The 12,602-nt window shown below is 43.0% G+C and overlaps 1 protein-coding gene across 1 annotated transcript in view; it reads right to left on the reverse strand.

The window, feature by feature from the left end:
• The window catches only part of FRAS1 (Fraser extracellular matrix complex subunit 1), an 887,592-nt gene that overhangs the window by 593,390 nt on the left and 281,600 nt on the right, over positions 1-12,602 (reverse strand). The window lies entirely within an intron of this gene.

Genomic DNA, 12,602 nt, shown 5'->3' on the forward strand with positions numbered 1-12,602 from the left:
TTACATATTCCCTATAGTGTTATAAATAAATGTATAATCTGTATAATAAATTTATAATATTTATATGTTGTACAGACTGTTTGCTAAACATTTTGACATTACAACGATATACACTAAATAATATTCCAGGTCAACAAATAAGCATTATAATAAGACATTCAGTACATATATTTTTATGGTACATCTCCTCCTTAAACAAATGATTACACTTTATTGAGTAAAGGCGTCATAAAAATAAGCCCAGTGGATTTCCTGGGAAGAAATGAGAACTATACATTCATGGAATAATGAAATGCTGCATTAAGAATAAGCAAGCTTTCTCTGTAGTGAAAATTCTAGGTCCCTATCCTATACTGTACTCATGCTTAAGGGCTCCCAGGATTCCCTGTTCGAAGTCTGTGATAATAAACAATGGATTTCTGCCAGCAAAGGTTAGAATGATGGAAGTACTATTTCAAACTAAGCCTGTGCCATCAGCCCTGCTGCAACCTGCACTACATATTTCACCTCTGGATCAATAAACTTTGAGGCTCAACTGCTTTATGTATATTGATTGCTCTATAGCATCACTGTACAGCACATGAGCAATGTTTCAAGTACAAATTGGATATAAATTCTGACACAGTGTTGTGCTGTGAGTTGTCTGTGTGTGTATGGTGGAGATGAAGCTATAATCCGTTACTAACATGGAATCACAAAGTGTCAATCAGCGTTCATCAAATATTTAAAGATGGCTGCAATAACATTAAAGTGGTTCAGAGATACATTTAGAGAGAACATATCATATCAGACATTGTCCAGTTTTCTAATCATTCCATTATCCTGTCTTTATGTCCAGTAAATGCATCCTGTACACTGATCATCTAAATACCAGTTCTGCAGAAGCCAGGAATATGCAAGGACTGTCCAAAATCCCCCACTCTTCTCATTCTGCTTGGAGATATTACTGTATGTACTATTATATGAATATTTAATACGAGACTAGTGCTTACATCAGCAAGATGGTGTTGATTACTGGTGCTTTCATAGATAAAATATAGCAAAGTACATTAGATTAAATATCTAGTGCTTAGTCTTAAATGTCACTGCTGCTACCATCTCCATTTGGTAGTTGGACCCATTGGGCCCAAATAACAGTACAAGTACATTGGTAAATGTTGAATGTTGTCCTATTGTATGTCTTCAGAGCTCAGCGCTGTTCTAGTTTGCTATAATTGATCTGTGAATTTGGTTATCATATCTAAACAAACAATTAGGTACATTTTCATTTAACTTCTACTTACAATATTTATAGTCCGTTATTGTATTTTGTTATTTCTGTAACTACTGTAACTATGGGGGACATTTACTAAGCAGTGATAAGAGCGGAGAAGTGAGCCAGTGGAGAAGTTGCCCATGGCAACCAATCAGCACTGAAGTAACATCTATAATTTGCATACTATAAAATTATACAGAGCTGCTGATTGGTTATGGGGCAACGTCTCCACTGGCTCACTTCTCCGCTCTTATCACTGCTTAGTAAATGTCCCCCTTTGTGCAAATCCTTCCCTCACTTGTACACTTTAGGCAGATACTCATCCAGATGTGCTAAAAACAAGCCCCAATTTACCATTAAGCCAGGTACATACTTGACCGACACATTGGCAGACACGCTCTTGTGCCCACCAAACGGGAGATCAAGGTATGTGTAAACACTTGCTGATCGGCCGCTAAATGTGCAGGTCAGGATCCCCAGCTGGGCAGGCATTTGAATTTGCCTGGCAACTGTGACATCAGCCCCCCGCAGCAAGTGTACAGGCGGGCGGCGGTCCGCCCGTACACACAGCCAGATGGCCCGATATATCTACAGATATGTCTGCCATAGGCTGTGCTGCATAGCTGATGGTATATGTCTGTGAAGGATGTTGTTCACAGACATATATGGGGTACACACGCGCCGATGGGCTTGCGGTATATCGGACAGTGTATACCCAACATTCAATCCAGCAGATGTGGCAAAGGCCCCCTTTCCCAATGTAACACTGTTTACATTTTTCTTCATCCTGTTGCTGTCACTAGCAGGTTACATTAAACATAGGTGTGGCTCTTGCCTTCCTTTTCCCCAAATGAAATAGATGTTAACAAAACATATACAGTATGTGCCCTGACTTTGAGGCTACATCTATTGCCATTTAAGATAGTACTTCACATCTCCTAACTGTTATGATTATTAGAAATTGAAAGGAGAAGAGCTTCCATAAAAGTGGGTGGAGTTGTCCCAAAATGGGGGGAAGATTGAGGATTAATTGGATGGATTAGAGGCAGAGCTCATTCTGGGGCAGATGTATTAAGCCTGGAGAAGTGATAAAGCAGTGATAAGTGCAAGGTGATAACGCACCAGCCAATCAGCTCCTAACTGTCAATGTACATATTGGAGTTGCTCGGCTGGTGCGTTATCACCTTGCACTTATCACAGCTTTATCACTTCTCCAGGCTTAATACATTTGCCCCAGTATGCTGATTTTGCAGGAGGTATGACAACGGGGAGTTTTACATTCATGGATATAATGGATCTCTTTAAATAATAAACAAGCAGAATGCTCATTATTATTTTATATATTTATTATACATGTGTTTATGGAGTAAGATCTTTTATTCACATACTACAATAATTTATTTTTATTTTTTGAGACAACACAAAGGGCAAGATTCATAGCTACAGGCAGCTGGCACTGCGACAATAAGCTCAGTTACAGTAGGCTGGTTTCCGTCTGCACCTCCATAGGCTGCAAACAGGAATAAGCAGGGAGACCTATCTAGTGAAGTTGCTCTGGCAGCATCTTGCGGGTAATTGATTCTGAACTGTATACTATACAGATACATTCAAGCAATTCACTCGCTTAGTTCGCTTGTCCTCCTGTATTGCTCCTCTAAAGAAACTTTTTACAATTATGTTAAGTTTTGTTAGAATTATAATTCCTACTGCAAATCTTACCGTCATGGAAAATAGCGCTCACAGTCATTTTGGGAACATTGACTACAACACATATGAAGGAAATAATAAACTGCCATCAAGTGGAATGGTGCTGATATTGTGAGCATTTTATGTACTATATAAATGTAAATTGTTATTAAAGTCTACATGGGGCTTCTGTAAATGATAACAGGCTTGGGGTCGTACAGAGTACTACCACCTGGGGAAGCATAGCAATATGAGACAGTAGCGCACACTGTAAAGTCATTATATTATTGTTCGTGAAATTAGGTGGAACATGTCTCCCCAAGGCTGAGAGGCTCTATAAAACTTTATGTTGTATATAATATCTCTCAAATTATGTTTACAACTCTACAATTTAAATGTGTATACATTTCCTGATGCTCCTTATTACACAAACTATAATTAAATTGAAAATATTCCTGTATGATTATGGAAATCTGCAATTTTCCAGCAGATATAATAAATCCTTAATCTCCTGACTACAAGTGTTTGTTAGGAAGTTTAGTTTAACAATAGACAAAGTCACAAACTTCTTCCACCTAATACTTTATATCATGCGTATTATTATATGTAAGGTATGTTTTGGTTTTAGCACTGATTAAGGAAAGAGGGAAAGGAAAGAAGTGTGATCCTCTCGGTTCCAGCATAACTCTCTCGTGCCAGCCTTGGCAATGATTACTTCTATAGGGCTGAGACCAATTTACAATGGATATCACTTCTGCTATCGCTCAAGTATTATTTCGGGGCCAGACCATACTGTGCTCTGCTTCATCTTTGTCCAATAGTAACATGAGTCTAAGCTGCACAGTATTCAAAAAGACTGAGATGCTCCAGTCAGGACTACTGTCTGCTTGCAGGAAACTGTAAGTGAGGGTTCCAATATCTGTAACGCTGGAATAAGCAGCAAAGGACTAATAGACTCAGGTAGGTTCAAATGTCAAAAGCATACTTAGGCCCTCTGTACCATGTATAAATACTCTTATCAGGATCTAAGAGCGAAATCAGAACCAAGGTACAGAAATTAGCCCCTATAAACTACAAGATAATGGGGCAATGCCCTTACTTCCCTTTAATGTCTGCACATCCTCATGTGTACATGTTTGGTTTTTATGTATACTGTATTTGTATTTTTTAATTTGTCATCTTGACTATTCAGCGAGGTTTGTGGAGCCTTACAGATAAACAATGGTGATGAATAATCAATAAAGCTTAGCAGACAGCTACTGTACCATGGTTGTAAATTAGCTTTATTATCATGTTCAGTATTATTACTTAAAGGTTGTTTTTTTTTTTTTTCCAAGTCACAGGGTAATTTAACAATGATCAACATTAGTGTTACCATTTTCTTTTTTCTTCCTGATAATTGCATCTTGCAATCGAGTTAGCTGTTATAACGGGATGCGGTTAATATACCACTTGTCGGATCCCGGTGTTCAGGATACCGACGCCGGAATCCCGACAGTGGGGAAAATGGCTGCAGTTGGAATCCCGACTGCAGCCCGGTATTCCCACTTGGGTGGTGGGTCCACACCATCACCCGAGTGGGGAATATAACCTGTGGCGAATTTCGGCCCGAAACATGGCAAGTGCTGGCTCGCTGCCGGCATTCCGGCTGATGGGATGCTGCTGTCGGTATGGTGACAGTCGGCATCCCGTCTGCCGGTCACACGTATATGTATTCTGTTATAACCCTAGGGGGAGAGAACCGCTGTTGGGGGATCTCCTATTCCTTCTCCATCAGGACTGATGCTCCTCCTATCACCATTGTTGACACTTATGAAACTTATGGGGGCAAAACTGCATTGCAAGAAACTGCCAATAAATAAATAAATAAATTGTGTCTTAAAAAGACAACAACCACAACCAACTTGAGACTCTGAGCCATTGGGTAGAGTAATGCCAAATACATACATACCCAAATACACACACTTATTATTCATTTTCCATGGTATGGCTTGGGTTGGTTTAGCTGCATTCAGCAGCTTCCTGAGCAAGGGTGAGAACACATATAAAATTCAGTAGGATTAATTGTCCTCTCTTGAGTACAGAATTCTGATACTGATCTTTTGCACATTTTTTACTGTCAACTGCACTTACAGAGGACAATTACTCCTATTCCACTTCTGGCATGAGCTGCAATGCCTGAGATGTGCTGGGTGTATGCTCAGAAGTAATCTGATGATACTGGGAGAAGGCAAGAGAAGATGATCAGGAACAAACAACTGTCTCCTGGCAGGACTCTCTTACATGATGGAAGGTGAGTGGTCCCTTTCATACCTGCATCCCATCGTCTGTTTTTGCATCTAGTTTTCTATTAAATATAGCAATTTGTGATAAATGAAAATGTTATGTTAATGTCTTCACAATCTTTTGTAAGAAAGGATAAAATATGTCTGACTAATGGTTTCTTTCCCTATATAGTCTTGAAACATCTCTACAGTCACACAGTTCCCAGGGAAACAGGGCAAACAGTATTTTCATCTAGATCTAGAAGAAATTCTATTGATTGACTAAAGGGAATGCTATGAAATGTAGACAGCCGAAGAAAAAACACACAGATTTTATCACTGTCTCTTGTAAACTCATCATTATATATTAAACGTTAAAGAATAGGAGACACTTCACAGTTCTTTGCCTTACTGTAGTGTGACACGTTTTCTTAAAACATATAATTACAAGTCACATGACTGGGAATCAAAACTTGTACATTACCTACTTGTTCCTTGTCTCCAAAGTAAAGTTTTTGTCAACCTTCAGGTGATTTTAATTTATTAGCTTTTTCAGGCTCCTTTGACTTTAACTAATAGCATTGGCCGGATGTAATGGAGTGCGAGACGGCCGGAGCTCTGAGATTCCGCCCGACCTTGTACGAATTTTTTTTAAAGGAGCAAACATTTACAAGGCAAGAGGTTTCTTTTAAAAAAACTTACAAGTTTGGCCAGAATCTCAGCGCTCCGGCCGTCTCGCACTCCATTACATCCGGACCCATTTTTCCATTATATCTTCCTGCTGTGATTTTCGGCCACCTCTTTAGATCAGAAGTCACACTTTGTTATCTTTGCTGCGCTTTGATATGACACAAGCAGCTTTCCTAATACTATTGTAACTGATGTAGAGAATACAGTAGAGCTGTGCCATATTATGTGGCACAGAAATGAACTTTCAGATAATGCAAAGACATGACTGAAAAGCGCAGAAGGAAGCCAGCAGGATAAAGTAAAGTTGCAGGACTCTTGAACGAACCAATGAGGTAAATTTACAAAAATGTGGACAATATCTTTCACTGTGTAAGCGGTGTGAATTTGGAACTCCTTACCACCATAACACGCAGATGAGCAGACAAGTAGTGATAACTCTTTCTAAGCAATACTGCAGGAACGTTGACAGGGCACTGAAGTTAGCCTTAAGTTATTGTACATTGCAGTGTGAGCCCAGAAGCTGTCTGAGACTAATAGTACAGTTTTAAACTGACAACAGGAAAAGCTGTGGTGGAATCAAGCTGAGCCCTCAAGCTTATACTTAATTCATTTTGCTTTCTTATATCAGAGTAACATAGCTGAGATACATACCTGACAAGTGCAAATTCGGGTACTATTATCAACAGATGTACATATATAAACTAGCTGATAAATTATATAATGGACAAGACAGAGAGAAACATGAAATAGTCTCACTCTATCCAAGAAATGGCAAAATACTGTAAACAAATGCAATTATATATGCAGATATGTAGACCTATAAATAGCAATAATAATTTGGATTCGCTACAACAAGGCTGAGGCAAACTTTCTATATAACTCTCCTTGGATACTAATTTTGAGATGTAGACTATGACTACAACCGTTATGTTAACCCATATAAAAAGAAAATATTCCCTTATAGTGTTTACAACACTGAAGAAATCTTGCTGCGCCTAACCCGCTGTATTAAATGCAGCAGATCCTGTTATAGTATTATAAAGTCAGTATCACCTGATACTTGGAATTTTCTTGCTTGATGCTAAAGTAATTGGGAAATTCTTCAAATCACACTTCATTTAGATAAGTAGGTCTTAAGGTGGGTACACACTAGTAGATATATTTGCAGATCCATTGATCTGCAGATATATCTATGGACGGATCGGGCAGTGTGTTCAGCATACACACTGCCCGATCCGTCGGGGACTGACGTCATGAACTGGGCGGGCGTGTACACACGCCCGCCCAGTTCAGCTGTCAATCACCGCCGGCCGCCGCAGCATGTGTACGGGCGGTCGGCCGACCGCCCCGTACACACACAGTGATGCGCCAATATATCGGTAGATATATTGGCCGTCGGCTGTGCTGCGCGCCAGACGCGATACGTCTGTGAACGACTGAGTTCACAGACGTATCGGCCGTACACACTGGCCGACGGTCCCGCGATATATCGGCCGTTCAAGAGAACGGCCGATATATCGACCAGTGTGTACGGGCCTTTAGATATCAAGTTACTTCAGATCTGTATTTTTAAAGTTTTCCCCTCAATGAGACAACCAACCAACCAACCAACCAACCAACCAACCAACCTATAATGCAGTACTGTTTAACTAATCAACACTTGGTGGTGTCATAGAAACATAGAATTTGATGACAGATAAGAACCACTTGGACCATCTGCCTAAGGGGGTCATTCCGAGTTGATCGCTCGCTAGCTGCTTTTAGCAGCAGTGCAAACGCTAAGCCGCCGCCCTCTGGGAGTGTATCTTAGCTTAGCAGAAGTGCGAACGAAAGGTTAGCAGAACTGCTCGCAAAAAAATTTCATGACGGTTCTGAGTAGCTCCAAACCTACTCCTACCTTGCGATCACTGCAGACAGTTTAGTTCCTGTTTTGACGTCACATACACGCCCTGCGTTCGGCTAGTCACACCCCCATTTCCCCAGGCACGCCTGCGTTTTTACCGGACACGCCTGCGTTTTTTAGCACACTCCTGGAAAACGGTCAGTTACCTCCCAGAAACGCCCTTTTCCTGTCAATCACTCACTGATCAGCAGTGCGACTGAAAAGCGTTGCTCGACCTTGTGTGAAACTGCATAGTTTTGTGTGAAAGTACGTCACGCATGCGCACTGCGTACCATACGCATGCGCAGAAGTGACGATTTTTTTGCCTGTTCGCCGCGCTGCGAACAAAAGCAGCTAGCGATCAACTCGGAATGACCCCCTAAACACATATACACGCACACACTTACACTCTAGGGTTAATTTTTGTTGGGAGCTAATTAACCTACCAGAAAATTTTTGGAGTGTACTAGGAAACCGTAGTACCCTGAGGAAACCCACACAAACACAAGGAAAATATACAAACCCCAAACAGTTAGGGCCATGGTGGGAATTGAACCCATGACCTCAGTGCCGTGAGGCAGTGATGCTAACCATTACACCATCCGTACTGCCCATCGAGGGGCGTGTAGAGGCCATGGCTTTTCAAAAGACAAACTATATATTTCATGCAGATATACCACCTCCTAAACCCCCGCAAATTGGGTCAATACTCTGGATAGCGGGAAGGCAGGACCATGCTCCAAAATGGTACTCTCTTGTCTTATAGTGAATTGTTAAGAGGTACGCAAAATGTATTTATGAACATCATATTTATCAGGACAGTCACTAATACTCCCAATATTATAGCCTGGAAACATTAATAAAGTCTTTATTAATGTCTCCAGGCTATATTATAGTGAGTAAAAAAAATCCTGTCAGTAGCTCTCAGCACCCATCACCACAGCAACTAAAGCTATTGGCTGAGGAAAGGGGTTGGGTATGCGTGACCGGCAGTCACCATACAGACGCTGGGATCCCAGCATCGAGATGCCCGGCGGGTGGGGCAAGCGCAACAAGCCCCTTGCAGGCTCGGTGGCGAGCTGCGCTCACCACAGGTTCTATTCCCACTCTATGGGTGTCTTGGGACACCCACGAGTGGGAATAATCCCTGCTAGTCGGCATGCCGACTGTCGGGTTTCTAAGGGGATGGGATGTAGGGGGAGGTATTGTGACCGGTGGACATAACTACATCCCGAGGAAAGGTGTGCTTGCTTATAAGCTCCGAAGTTTTAGTTACGCCCCTGGAACAATTTATTGTATTGCAGCAGCTAAATAAACATAAAAAGAATTGAAGCTTATATCTCTTACAGGGATCTATTCTTCTAAGGTAATATGCACAATATATGATTTATGTCCACGTCATCAATACCCCAGAAATAGACTATTTGTCACTGCATAAAGCAGTCTAATCCTCAGTTTGCTTTGTGAGGAAGAAAAGAGCCCAGCACTTGCTCATACTGCTTTGAAGTGAGATGTTTGGAAATAATGCACATATCTGGCTGACAATACAGAGATCTGTGGCTCTCTCCAGCTGCTCTCTCTTCTCAGTATCATGCATGGCGACAAATAGCACAGGGTCAGGAACACGCTGCCAAACATCTAAGATAATCTGGAAAGTAACATGTGCTAAAATAGAAGATGGATCAGTGAGCGACGCCCAGATGATATAGATAAGCATTATACAAATGGACAGCTGCCAGTGACACGTACACAGTTTTTACATTACAGAGGGACATGTAGGTGCAGATGCAGAAGTTGTTAAGGGGATTTTGCCTGCGCATAATCTGAAACTCAGCGTATGTAAGTATGAGCTATGCATCGGAGTGCATACCTTTTACCGGCAGCCGGGGCTGTCATGATTCCTACAGCGGGATCCCAGCCGCCAGTATACTGGCAGTGGGGCAAGCGCTAGAGAGCCCCTTACGGGCTCGCGATGCTCGCCACACTGCGGGCACGGTGGCTTGCTGCGCTCGCCACAGGATCTATTCTCCTCGTATGGGTATTGTGGACACCCACAGAGGGAAAAAGAGACTGTGGCGCCGGTATTCTGGCAGCGGCATTTCACCACCTGTCGGGATTCCGGTGGCGGCATTGTGACCGCCGGGATCCCGAAAGGCGGTCTCGTGATTGCCTCCCCAATGCATCTCTATTGCATCTACTCTTACAATAGAAGCGTGTAACTGGGCTGTTCTCACGTAGGAAACGCTCTGTGAGGGTGAGTAATAGAACTACGGGCTACGCTGTGTTGGAAGGAAGTGTAAATTGGCCTGTTTGGAGGTGTATCTTATTCTTATGCACCTATTACAGTAGGGGTGGGCAACAAGCGGCCCGGGGGCCGGATGCGGCCCGCGGACCGATCCTGCCTGGCCCGACAGGCCGCTTGTCATTGCACTGCTCTCAGACGCGGCGCCGCTGAGGAAATCCCGGTCACGTCACAGGGTCAGCTGACCGGGATTTCCTCTATCATGCGCTGGGCGTCACAGGGGGCGGCGCTGGGCGGGCACTGCAGTGGGGACTCGGAGCAGAAGCGGCCAGTGGGGAGAAGAAACGGCGGCCAGTGGGGAGAAGAAACGGCGGCCAGCGGGGAGAAGAAGCGGCGGCCAGCGGGGAGAAGAAGCGGCGGCCAGTGAGGAGAAGCGGCGGCAGCAGCAGCAGCAGCGCGGATCATCAGACAGCGGGGATCGTCTGCCACTGACAAATAGGTAAACCCCCTGTCCTGGATAAAGCTAAAGCTGCCATATAAGTTCAGGGGAGGGGAGTTAAAAATGGTTATATGGGTTTAGGGGAGGGGGAGGGTAAGGACTGCTATATAGGTTTAGGGGAGGGTGGGGAAAGGGGGGTAGGGACTGTCTGCCGTAATGTGTAAAAAGGGGATGCTGTCTGCCGTAATGTGTAAAAACGGGGACGCTGTCTGCCGTAATGTGTAAAAACGGGGGTGCTGTCTGCCGTAATGTGTAAAAACGGGGGCACTGTCTGCCGTAATGTATAAAAACGGGGGCGCTGTCTGCCGTAATGTATAAAAATGGGGGCGCTGTTTGCCGTAATGTATAAAAACGGGGGCGCTGTCTGCCGTAATTATAAAAATGGGGGTGCTGTCTGTCGTAATCTGTAAAAAGGGGACGTTGTCTGTCGTAATGTGTAAAAAGGGGGACGCTGTCTGCCGTAATGTGTAAAAAGGGCACGCTGTCTGCCGTAATGTGTAAAAAGGGATCTCTTTTTGAGTATTTTGTGTGTGGCCCTCGAATATTCGCTGGAAGTGTTAAGCGGCCCCCCAGCTGAAATAATTGCCCACCCCTGTATTACAGGGTAGATGATGCTTACTAGTAGTAAACCTGACATACACACAGGCGGCGCAGTGCACTGCACAGCACATAGAATTTTGCTTTCAGGCAAATATAGCATGTAGTTTTGGAGTAACATGTACCCAATTTACAAATGTTCGACCAGCTCTCAAAAATGATACAAAAATATTTAGTAGCTTCTTCACTAACAAAAACATTTACAGAAGGTGAAAGACAAGAATATTGGATCATTAATTATAAAGTAAGGTTAAAAGAAATGTACTGTTTTTGGATTTCTAGCCCCATTTTCATACATGTCCCCCAATGCCTTGCTCTCAGCTCATCTGTCTGTTCCATCTGTTATTAAGCAGTTGTTGCCTTTCTTTATTCCATTGCACATATTGTATAACATGAGGATCTTTTCCATATTAGATACTAATTTACATAAAGTAATTAAGCTTAAATTAATAACAAGCAAAAAAAAAACCGCATTAAAACAAAGTTATTAAACTGTTAACTATTGTTTGGCAAAACAAGTTTGCGTGATTTAAGTGTAGATATAGAGTCAACTATCAGATAATGCAAATAAAGCATAAAAGATCGCCACTCCACTAACAATATGTATGAGATCTAAATACGAAAGAAAAATGTAACAATGGTTCACTAATTTATGCAACAGACACGTTTCCTAGGTAGTTATTATTATCTCTTTCCAGGTTTTCACGAACTGTCATCCAATCAACTCCTATTTACCATACTTAATTCAGGATAGAATGGCACTCTGCAGAGGAGAAGCGGTGAAGATCCCGCCGCACGGGATCCTGGCAATCAAAATGCAGACGCCGGGATCCCGCACAGCGCTACAATGCCGGTGCCGGAATCCCAGCACCACAGGCTTTTCTCCCCCTCTGGGCGTCCACAAAACCCATCGAGGAAGAATATAACCTGTGGCGATCCACCGTCCCTGCAGCGTGGTGAGTGCAGTGAGCCCCACTGCCAGCATCCTGGTGGCTGGGATGCCGCTGTCGGTATACTGACGGCCAGCATCCCAGCCATCGGTATTACATACTGAATCCCTAGCAGAATATATACAAAAGATTTTAAGTGTGAGGTATCACAGAGACACAATTATTTTCACGGGTACATAACACTTTAATACAGTGAAAACCATGGTCAAAGCTATATAAAAAAAATACACTGTGGTAGCTATATGGCACAGAGTTCAGGGGGTGTGTGTGCGGGGGAGGGGGGGGGGGCAACAGTGCCCATTCACTCTGCTATGCTGATCTCCACTTTACTCTTCTGTAAGTAGTATGCTGGGGACTCCAAAAGGACCATGGGGTATAGATGGATCCGCAGGAACCTGGGCACACTATAAAGACTTAAACTGGGTGTGAACTGGCTCCTCCCTCTATGTCCCTCCTCCAGACCTCAGTTAGAAAACTGTGCCCAGGAGAGATGGACATTTTGAGGAAAGAATTTATAAATTTAACCACAGTGAGTGT

Source organism: Pseudophryne corroboree, chromosome 1, assembly GCF_028390025.1.
Source record: "Pseudophryne corroboree isolate aPseCor3 chromosome 1, aPseCor3.hap2, whole genome shotgun sequence".
Lineage (NCBI taxonomy): Eukaryota > Metazoa > Chordata > Amphibia > Anura > Myobatrachidae > Pseudophryne > Pseudophryne corroboree.